The sequence below is a fragment of the Mirounga angustirostris genome, unplaced genomic scaffold (assembly GCF_029215605.1).
Source record: "Mirounga angustirostris isolate CCGP_5_RB_7025 unplaced genomic scaffold, mMirAng1.0.hap1 SCAF_8, whole genome shotgun sequence".
Taxonomy (NCBI): domain Eukaryota; kingdom Metazoa; phylum Chordata; class Mammalia; order Carnivora; family Phocidae; genus Mirounga; species Mirounga angustirostris.
Genome location: NW_026991716.1, coordinates 120,314,438 through 120,325,941, shown reverse-complemented (window position 1 = coordinate 120,325,941; position 11,504 = coordinate 120,314,438).

The window sequence follows — 11,504 nt, the reverse complement described above, 5'->3', positions numbered from 1 at the left end:
GTTATTTAAATAAAATCATTGGTTATTATATATTAGTACTTACTAAAAAATGCAATAAGACCTGACAACGTCCGGCAGTGAAGCAGAATGGCAGTTTAGCGTCAGTGCAATGATACTAAAATTTATCAAAAAAAAAAAAAAGAAAAAAACACAGAAGTATCCTTTTAATAATTAAAATACTTCTTCATTGGGTAGCTGGGTGGTCTGAGCTTGCTCTGAAGGCTTCATAATTGGAAGGATAGATAGAACGGCGATCCTTTAGCTGCCAGAAGTTTATATCTGATAGATTGAATGGTGGGAGTGGGAATTTGTTTTTAGGATAGATACCTTCTTTTTGGGGAGGTATCACTTTAATAAGCATTTCAAAGTCAAGAATCTAACCATTTCCCTTGGGATATCTCTGGGCATGGCTGGAGGAACCCAGCTAAAAATGCTTCATGCTGAGACACTAAGTATTCTGTTTAATAATGTTAAAGACTGTCCCATATCCCATCTCTAATTAAGGGTCTTTTTACTCCAGATTGTCAGTTTCCCTGGTCTAATAAGAAAAAAAGTTTGCGGGAGCACAGGGCTTGGGTGAGGAAGGCAAAAGGGAAGGTCCAAGTCAAGGATAAGAATGTTAAGGGTAGGGCGCCTGGGTGGCTCAGTTGGTTAAGCGACTGCCTTCGGCTCAGGTCATGATCCTGGGGTCCCATGATCGAGTCCCGCATCGGGCTCCCTGCTCGGCAGGGAGTCTGCTTCTCCCTCTGACCCTCCCCCCTCTCGTGCTCTCTCTCCCATTCTCTCTCTCAAATGAATAAATAAAATCTTTAAAAAAAAAAAAAAAAAAAAAAGAATGCTAAGGGTATACCTGCTCTTCCTCTGCCTGGACTGTCTGCCCTGGTCTTGGAATGGCTAATTCTGTCTGATCATTTGAATTTCAACTCACATATCGCCTCACCAAAGAGGACTTCTCAAATTGCCCTGTGCATGGGAGCCTCTAAGATGGCTTCTCATTGTAGGGTCTCCGAGGAAGGAAAGGAAATAATTTTTAAATGCATCACTAAAGAAAAAAAATTTCCCACAGTTTATTTTCCCCCTCCTTTGTATGTAAAAGTATCATTTTTAATCAGTCACTCTTAGAAATTTATGGCTCCAAGCAAAATTTCAAGAGGAAATTCCCATGTTGTTTGTTAGATAAGAATAAACATTTTGAATTCTTTCTGCCATCTAATGCTGAGATAAAACACACCATCTTTGTTCCCAAGTAACACAGTCCAGTGGGGTTATAGGCAAATAGATCATTGTAACGAAATTGGATGAAAGGCTGCAATCATGGCTATTCTCCTAGGTAGATCTTACAGTTCCTGTTTGACACTAATATTAATAAATTGTTTTGACCCTTTTAAGTTTTTCTCTGCTTAATTCTAAGTCTTCTGGGGATTAAAAGATTCATACATATTGAGAATGATGATTCCCTTTCTAATTAATTGAGATTATTTACTGTTGGAGACAAATGGAGGATCTGGATCCATCTCAAGACCTGAGGATTAATGCAAAACTCTACTTACAGTAATCATGCTAATAATTTCACAACTCTGAGAGAAGTGATCACCCAGCTCACTTTCCTGGATTTACATTATAAACAATTTCTAATTCTTCCACCTATCTTTAGAAATCTACAGATCCTGTCCAAGATGATGCATTTGATGGACTTGGGATTCTTAAGCTATGTAAATATCTCTTTGACTCTAAAGACTTACAAATTGAAAATATCATAAAATATGTAGATGCTTTTCCATTTAATTTTTTTCTTAATCAAAATTTTTGTTCCATGATCAGTCCATAGATGCTATGAAACTACTTGTAAGTAATTCTTAATATAAACACTGAACATTTAAAAATTCATGAGTTGTAATCCATAGCTATTTTTCACATAGCTTCCTATCTTAAAATTTGTAGGCAAATTGTTCTTAAATAGAGGATCTCAAATATCAATATTTTAAAATATTAATGAGCTGTTAGACCTAATTTCCCTCCAACTTGTAATTTAATACACAAAAATTTCCACTCTTTGACAGCACATGAAAAAAGTAATAAGGAAAACTAGAGTTCCACTAGCAAAGATGTCACAGTTCTAATGGAAGAGCTAAGAACAGGGAGCAGGCATTTGGTGAAACATTTCTACTTTAAAAATGGATTTAAAAAAAGGAAGTCACTTGAAATACTTGTCATGCCAAATACAAGATTATGACTTCAAATTGTTCTGTAGTTACACCACATATCGTAGGCTATTCAAATTGCACTTCTGCAGCCTATGGAATGTTGACACAGAAGACAATCATTCACTCTTTAAAGAAGATTTGCAATGAAAGAGAAAAAAAAGCACCTACCTAAATATGTAAAAAGGAGGGGGCAAGTAGAATAAGGGGTGGGATTTTTCCCCCTTTAAAATATCTTCCTAGAGGGGGCCTGGGTGGCCCAGTTGGTTAAGCGTCTGCCTTTGGCCCAGGTCATGATCCCAGGATCCTGAGATCCAGTCCCATGTCGGGCTCCCTGCTCAGCAGGGAGTCTGCTGCTCCCTCCCTCTGCCCCTCACCCCTGCTCATTCTCCCTCTCTCTCTCTCTAATAAATATATAAAATCTTCTTTAAAAATACCTTCCTAGAGCTACCAATAATTTGCATTTATAAAGGATTGGTACAAATACCTCTGGATTAACAAGAAGAGACATCCAAGGACCACAGGTGAGGGCTGGTATATGACACTAACTAGATTTCACTTTTAGTTTCTCTGGTTTCTTCAGGGCAGTCTTCTACAGTTTCGTGATGAGCCACCTCAGCCTTTTCTCTTTTGTTTGCATTTATTTCTGTCTGAAGATTTGTCCTATCCTGTTGTCTTTTGTGGCTTTGTTTCCATGTGCACGAGCAAGCCTTGCTGTTGCCCCTTCAAATCTTCTTGTCCTGCTCCTTCTGTTGAATTGAGCTTCTTTTGCTCCCTGTGGTGGTTATCTGCCTCCTCCATTTACCTTTAAAGACATTTGCACAGGACACATTCTTCCCCATTTGCATCATTTAAAAAGTGATGCAAATGAATTTTGGAATTTGACTAATGACTGACTTATAGTCACAAGTTATGGAGTCTTTCTACTGACATTCTTACCTTATGTCAGAAAATGCCTTCAAACTGATACATTTAGGATCAACTAATTCCTGTAATCTTTATAGGTACAATAAACAAGCCAGTAATGCCAAGTAAAAAAGAAGGCTCAGCAGTAATAAACTCTTGTCCCTTTATCTTCTTTCAAATATTTCATGTGATTTTTTTTTTCTTTTTGTTCATCATTAGGGAATTGTGGCTTTAATAGATTAAATGTATTTAAGTTGACTAGATGATTTGTTACCATTTTTAATGTCTCAACTTTGGCTAGTGGTGGTTTCATTTAGGCAGGTTCCTGTCTTTCTGATATGACTTTATTTTGAAAGCTTTCTTGTTTCTGGAACAAGATGATCCAAAACTATCCAAGCTGTATGTCTAGACCATGCATAGACTGAGATGTTTCTCCAAGGATCTTTAGTTTCTTTTAGTGAAAAAATGGAGACACCAAGAACTGAGTAATAGGGTGCAACATGGGGTAACATTGTTCCTAGGTTATTTTAGTATCAAAGCTACAAAAGTTTTCTTTTTTTAATCTTTTTTTAAGATTTATTTATTTATTTTGGAGAGAGAGAGAAAGAGAGCATGGAACCCAATACAGGGCTTGATCCCAGGACCCAGAGATCATGACCTAAGGCAAAATCAAGAGTCGGACACGTAACTGACTGAGCCACCCAGGTGCCCCAAAAGTTTTCTTTTAAAGCTTACACTGGTATTTCTAATCCTGTTCTAAAATTACAATGTTCCTCCTTAATTTGATGAATTCTATAATCACAGCACCTTTTCTCTTACACGAGTAAGAGTAATTTCATATTTTCTTTATTTGATTAAGACTTCCAAGAGACCCACCCCAATATCAATATGAACAAGAAAGATTGAATAAAGCACACCACTTTTGTTCTGAGAGGGGGATCCCAGAAATGGTGTGCATTCCAGCTACCTGTTTCCAGGTTCGTTCTGCAGCCTTCATTCTTCATAGCTATGCAGATGCTTGTTTGACAAATCATTTAAGTTTCACTTGTTTCAACTGGTTTTGAGTCTGAGATCTTTGGCATCCTCACAGCTGCCAATGCTGCATCGCAGGAAGTGGAGGTTTTGGGTCACTACTCCTTTCTTGGTGCTAATATTCAGCTTTGGAAGAGAGCCCAAGAACTAGCCCAGCCCACTCTGAGAGGATGGGAAGAGTTTTAACTTGTGGTCCACTAAGATTTACTGAGCAATTGAAAGTATAAATTCATTTATCTAAGTGCATGCTGGGCAAATTGATTCTTCTTACTCCTTTTTAATTTCCAGTAATTTCTATTTCACACATTTAATTAAATTTTAGCTCTCCTAAATTTTGCCTTTCCCTGGATACTCTTTAAATGTATCCTACTCTTTTTCCTGAGCCACAAGCGCATCCGTATATATACCATGCACCATTTCCTCATTTCCTTAGCAACCTAACATATCGTGGAATGTTTTATTTGCATTTTATGGACCCAACTGATTCTCCCCATTCCATTTCCCTCCAGGGCCAGGTCAGTTGAAAGTGTTTAATTTTCTGTAGGGAGATCAAGGAAAGACTTTGTGTGCAAATAACATGACTGTAAACTCGGGCTTTTGAGGTTTAGACACAAAATCTCTCCTTTGACCTATGATCAAAAATTCATGTATTTTGAATATATCATCTGATAAATTTTCATTTATCAAAAACACATATGTCTTTAATTACAGATGACATCAGTATAGAACTCAAGTTTCTCAGGAGCCTTCGAGTAAATAAAAGTATCCATTACTTAATATGTTATGAATTCAAGCTTCCAAAAATGACTTTAGGATATCAGAAAAAAAGCAGAATGTATCAAAATAAGACAGTTGGATAGAAATATTATATACATTTACCTAAAATAATTGTATAATTTCACTTGTTTTTATGCCGGAGTCTAACCTTGTGTCACTTAACCTTACACAGAAAAACAAAATCACATTAAATTTTCCAGTTTCATTAATACAATATAGGTATGATTACACCTCAAAGTTTAACAGGTTTTTAATACAGAATTACTGAATTTGGGAATAAGTAGTATAGAAAACCCACCAGATTATTTTTGTTGTTGTTGCTGTTATTCAACCCTTATCTTTCTAGAACTGGAGTTTTTGCTATTAGGACAGATTTTAAATGGCCACTTTTTTCCCCCTCTCAAAACTTGACTCAGGCCCAAGCTTCCTATCTCTTCCTTGGCCTTATTTTTTCTTTTTCTTTCTTTTTTTTTTTAAAGATTTATTTATTTATTTGAGAGAGCGAGAATGAGAGAGAGTACATGAGAGGGGGGAGGGTCAGAGGGAGAAGCAGGCTCCTCGCTGAGCAGGGAGCCCGATGCCGGACTCGATCCCGGGACTCCAGGATCATGACCTGAGCCGAAGGCAGTTGCCCAACCAACTGAGCCACCCAGGCGCCCTGGCCTTATTTTTTCTTATTAGCACAAAGTCAAATGTCTCTTTTTGAGCTTAAATCTATGATATAAAAAATATTCATTTAAAGCAGCTTAATTCATGTAATATTTAACATCTACATACATTTATGTTGTCATCCTATTTTTTTTAGCTAAATACATATAACTCCATTCGAACAAAATATTCAAATACAAATTCTTCATACCAATAAAGCTTCATCATTTCAATTAAGTGTATGTTTTTTTAAATTGTTGGCTTGTTGGGACACCTGGGTGGCTCGGTCGGTTAAGCGTCTGCCTTCGGCCCAGGTCATGATCTCAGGGTCCTGGGATGGAGCCCTGTGTCCTAGCAGGGAGCCTGCTTCTCCCTCTGCCTTTCCCTCTGCCTTTCCCCCGACTCATGCTCTCTCTCTCTCAAATAAATAAAATCTTTTAAAAAAAAATTGTTGGCTTGTTGTTGCCTCCCCCGCCCAAAGATTTTCATTCTTTAGATTCTAAGATCTCTGGATTTTAAATTTTGAATTTTGAAAAGCTATGTCAGTAGCCTGTTTTGCTTTGTGTTCAGGCAGTGTTTGACCATGTTCAAGCGTTGATTTCTGTGAACAGATTTCTTTGCTGAGGGCCCTTTGTCCCACTCACTGTGGGACTCCACAGGACAGTACTTCTTTTGGTGAGGACCCAAACCCATTCGTGTTAGGCTGTCCTCTTCTAATTTATGGGGAAGTAGTGATCGTGTCTCAGGAGCTTCTTCTTATTTCTAGACAATATATAGAAGGCTTCCTGGGATCCCTAGAGGAAGGATATATGGTTGCTTGTGGGATGTCCTAGGAAGGTAGATGCAGGGCAAAGAACAACAGTGGAGATTGCAGAGGCTGACCTGGGCACTGCCATCCCCAACAGCCAGGTATCACTACTTTTTAATAATAGTTGACATTTTTCCCTACAAAGTGCTAAAAGATACTATCTTTTGCCCTTGGGGGCACTATGCAGATACCCAAGATGATTCCTTTGCATTTGTCCTTCATGTTTTTATTTATTTGTTAATTTATTTCTTTTTATCTTTATTTTTTTTAAGTAGGCTCCACACCCAATGCAGGGCTTGAATTCACAACCCTGAGATCAAGACCTGAGATCGAGAGTCTAGCGCTCAACTGACTGAGCCACTCAGGCGCCCCCCTTCACCTTTTTAATACTTTTGCAAAACTCTCTTGGGTACTTATGACAAAGGCAAGTAGGAATTTGTCCTTCCCAGATACCATGATTCCATCTGGCCACAGTCCAGGTTGAACCTAGGACCACCATGACACACTAAGCTGGGGGGACCCTTTATTTTGTTTCATTGATGACCCCTGGAGTTAAACAACTAGCCAGCTCTGACAGGATCCAACTACAGCTTAGCACCATTACAGATTAATTCAATTCCAAATGGATACAGAATGGGATCCACTAAATGGTTTAAAGATGAATAGGAGAGGTGAGGTGCTTCCTCCCTAGTCCTTGAAATTGAACTAAGGAGCATAAATGGTCATTTACACATAAAAGACTATTAAGAGCTAGAAAGGCTCTTAAAGATTAGATAGGCAGATAGACAAACTCAGTTAATGGTCTGTCTCCAAAACAACAAAGCCTAGGCATCCCACACCACAAAAGGGATATAAGGAGGAGACATAATAAGGAGGATAAAGTAGGGTCAGTGGTCTAAGCATTTGCTCACTCAGTCCTATCCTGCTGACCACCTCTGCCATTCTCAGGGTCTGTGTTGGTCTAGATCCTATCAAAACCACATCAAATTATTTTGGAGGAAAAGGCCACGTACTTAGAATTTGAAAATAGGTCCAGACTCTCTGATAAGAACTACATTGCAAGAAGGAAAGAGAAGAGAACCCACCAGCTTGTAACTAGGTGACCACCACACCCCTGTTTTTTAACACATCAAAATGAAAGGCTTTTCTTAAACATGAGGTCAACCTTAGACCCTTTCTGAGAATTGCTCTGTGATCAGCAGGGGAAAAGGGGCCTCATGACACTCAGGTAGGGGAAAGAAGAACTCATGACCCTCACGGGGGAGAATCAAAAGAACCTTTGATACTAAACAGAGAAAAGAAAAATGAACCTTGTAGTCATTAGTTACCAAACCTCAAAAAAGGGTCTTTGAAAGAGAAGCCTTTGTCAAACTTTTGAAAAAAGGCACAATTGCTTAGGGTAAAACACCATGGATCTATCATTTTGGAAGACTTTATTCCTTTCTTTAACACTTGACAAGTAGTGCTGACTTATTAGGAAGGGCTGATTTTTTTTCACCAAAATGTCATCTACTAATGGCAGGTCAGGGTAGCTCTGGACAAAACCCCTGAGTCCAAGGAAGATGGTAAGATGATCTGTGAGGTCCCTTCCCTTGTCAAGATTCTACAGATGCCACAGTGGTCATCAAATCCCAGAACAAGAAGGAATGAGAAGAGGGGAAGTGTTGGGAGAGGGGGATATACCTGACAGGGAGTTGCAGTCCAAAACCATGGGTGGCTTAGCAACCTCAAAGTTGGGACCATCAGCAATTGGCATTTTCAATCTGCATGATTTCCTTCTTGTAGCCATTAAATTTTGTGACTATAGTTCTTTCAAATGGGATGTATATCCCAAGTTTTCTGTGGGGAACATGAGCCAGAGGAAGTGGGACATCAAAAGTTATGATGCCCCTGGAGTTCAGGAGCTTCTGTCCCCAGAGTTATGTTATGAATATTCAAATGTCAGCAGGATTTTCCCACTGGTCTGCAGCAATAAGCAGACCCTTACCCAAGGAACATCCTGGAACTTAGCTGGGCAAATCGCTGATGACACAGGTTTTAGACAGGACTAAGGGGAAAACCTGTCTCCATGCTTCAACTATGTGGCCTTCAAGCCCCCTTGTAGGCACTCAGAGGCTGAAATGGTAAAGCCTGTTTCAGGAGAATGTCATTGCTGCAGCCCTTGGCAGCCATTAAAATTCAGCTCTACCCTCAGTGGACACATTCTAAATGAACAAGGCAACACACAGACCAATGCTCCCGGATCTCTACTACATTCAGCAATGCAGTAAGGAGGGACTTTTCAAAGATGAGAGATCCAATATTATACAATGTGACAGACTTTATTCTGATCTTCCTTGGACAAAATACTGACACAAGCCAAATCTCCTTCGTGCAGTGCATGCAGCAAAATCTTGTTAATTCAGATTAAATAGAGAATCGGTGTAAAGAAGCTTACTCTAAAATGTATCTGCATTATTTATAAGAAGAAATTCATGATTAAATTATTATCATGAAAAAAAATTTAAGTGTAATCAAATAAGGCCACTTCAGAAGTGGAGCTCTTTCCAAGCACAAGTGTAGCACTCAATATTTATGCAAATTTCAAATGATTTATTTTATTCACAAAAGCTAGTTCACATTGCCCTTCCTAGAGACAATCCTTGTTTGGTTAATTCTTGCTTACAAGTAATAAAACCGAAGCCTTTTCATAGGATGTGAATCATAGTTTTCACTTCTGGAGACCAACTGTACACAAGTACAAATTAAAGAAGCATCACCATAAAAATTGGACATTGTAATTTGCTGCACAGGTTTTTATATTTAGACTAATTAAAATAATTTCTGCTTGGCCACAATCCTACATTTTCCCCTTTTCCAGAAACACAGAGGTGTTGTCTGATGAGTAGGAACATAATGTACAAAGATTTGCTCCTCACCCCAAACCAATCTAACCCAGGTCAAGTACATACCATGACCAAGATAAACACAATAGATTCTCACATTTAACCTTGCTTCTAGACAGCAACAAGTTCAAAATGCTATTAGTGTAGAAAATATTAATTTCCATTTCACAGGCTTCACTTCAACACACCATTATTGGAATTAGTTAACATAGACTGTGTGTTCATTATATACACCACATTTACTATATTAGTCTCATAACAGCCATATAAAATAGGTAGTCCCATTTTACAGAGAAGGAACTTGAAGCTGAATAAGTTAAAATATAGTCTAAGGGGGTGCCTGGCTGGCTCAGTCAGAAGAGCATTCAACTCTTGACCTCAGGGTTGTGAGTTCAAGCCCCCCATTGGGCATGGAGCCTACTTAAAATAAATAAATAAAATAAAATAGTCTAAGCAAAAGACAGATCTGGAATTCATATGCAAGCTGCCTGATTTTCAGACTTATAATCTTAATTATTATATGATTTCTGCTTCCCTTAAATCCACAGTAAAAAAGTATAGAATTAACCAACTCATATTTGATAAAGGTCTTAAGTGAGTCATTTAATCTAATTCTCCCCCACTCCAAGCAGAAATTTCTTCTTCAGTATCTCTAAAAGAAAGAACAACCAAGGCTTTATAAGATATTTCTGGTACTGAAGCTTCTGATTTGGGCTGATAGTTCATTTCATTGTTGGACCACTGTGCTGGTTAAACAGATCTTCCTGACTCCAAGATGACATTGTAAAAATCTTTCTGACCTCTTTTTCTTCTAAAATTCTACAGCAAACAAGAACAAGAAATAGAAACTTATAACCTCAATGAAACCAGAAAATATGGATTTGTAAACCCCAAACCATAATGAATGAGGACTAGAATAAAAGACATAATGGTAAATAATCTAACAGAAAAAGGATGCTTGACAGAAATGGGTTAGTGAGCTGAGGGAAAGGCAGCAGGAAAGTTAGAAGCAACATAATTTTCCTGGCAGACTTTGAAAAGACTAAAGAATTTGAGGTTAATACTCAGCAAATAGAGGTACTATCAAAAGTAGTAGTAGGGCTGGGTTTATTTTAGTTTTGGGTTTTTAATTAAGGGAATGAACAGTCAAACCCAATGGTCCCCAATCCCACCTTACAAAGTAAAGTAACTTCTCTCCACCCTTTCAGGATACCTAAGGATTGTTCTCTGGGGAAGCTCCACCAGAAAGACTCTGCATTCAGGGATATGAGGCTCCGAGGAAGAAGAAGGTGAGTAACAATGATAAGAGGGAAGGAAGTTAAAGCCTTACGTCTCTAGATTTAAAAACCCATTAAGCATCCAACACAATAAATGAAAAAAGATGGACATCAAATTTTATCATTGTGAAACTTCAGAATATAAGGGATAAAGAGAAGATTCTAAAGGTTCCACAAAGGGAAAAAAAAGAAAAGAGGATCATACAAGGAATCAAAAATAAAAATGACTTTCCACTTTAAAGAAAAAAAAATGAAACCTAAAAGACAAGGGAATAATGCCTTTAAAAATTCCATAGAGGGGCGCCTGGGTGACTCAGTTGGTTAAGCGACTGCCTTCGGCTCAGGTCATGATCCTGGAGTCCCGGGATCGAGTCCCGCATCGGGCTCCCTGCTCGGCGAGGAGGCTGCTTCTCCCTCTAACCCTCCCCCGTCTCATGTACTCTCTCTCTCTCTCTCTCATTCTCGCTCTCTCAAATAAATAAATAAATCTTAAAAAAAAATTTAAAAAAATTAAAAAAAAATAAAAATTCCATAGATATGTAAAAACAGTTTTATCAAAAAAAGTTTTTCTACATTTTGTAAAAAAGTTTACATCTAGCCAAGCAATCAAGTAAGTATTAGGGTAGCAAAAAAGGCATTTGACACATACAAAGTCCCCCATAAATGCCTTCTCAGAAAGCCAGCATACAATATGTTTCACTAAATGAGGAAGTACACCAAGAAAGAGGAAGAATGGGAATCAGAAAACAAAAGAGAGATAAAGGGATTTCCCAGGATGACATCAGGGGAAGTGCTAGGACCACAGCTGTGCAGCAGGCCAAGAAAGTCACCAAACCAGACTGTAGCAGGAAGTCAAGTCTCTAGGGATGTTTGTATATGGGGGTGTTATCTCCAAGAAGATACTAGAATGTATAAATTATATGAGAGATTTTACCTTGAGGAAAATTGCATAACAAGGCATTTTACAGAA